Raw genomic sequence first — 212 nt, forward strand, 5'->3', positions numbered from 1 at the left:
ACACCACTCGTGTGTAGTCTGTTTGTCAAAGCCGAATCCCGTGCCCACCTGGCCAGAACCCATTGTCCGGCGGAATAAGGGACCCCGCAAGAAACCCCAGTCCGTGGCAAACCAAGAGTAACACATAGAGTAACCATGAGTAACATATAGAGTAACCAAGAGTAACATATAGAGTAACCAAGAGTAACACACATGGAGTAACCAAGAGTAAC

At 47.6% G+C, this 212-nt stretch overlaps 1 protein-coding gene across 1 annotated transcript in view; it reads right to left on the reverse strand.

The window, feature by feature from the left end:
• Nucleotides 1-212, reverse strand: part of LOC116073354 (collagen alpha-4(VI) chain) — a 122577-nt gene that overhangs the window by 39260 nt on the left and 83105 nt on the right. The gene's annotated exons all lie outside the window — the stretch shown is intronic.

Source organism: Mastomys coucha, unplaced genomic scaffold (genome assembly GCF_008632895.1).
Source record: "Mastomys coucha isolate ucsf_1 unplaced genomic scaffold, UCSF_Mcou_1 pScaffold23, whole genome shotgun sequence".
Lineage (NCBI taxonomy): Eukaryota > Metazoa > Chordata > Mammalia > Rodentia > Muridae > Mastomys > Mastomys coucha.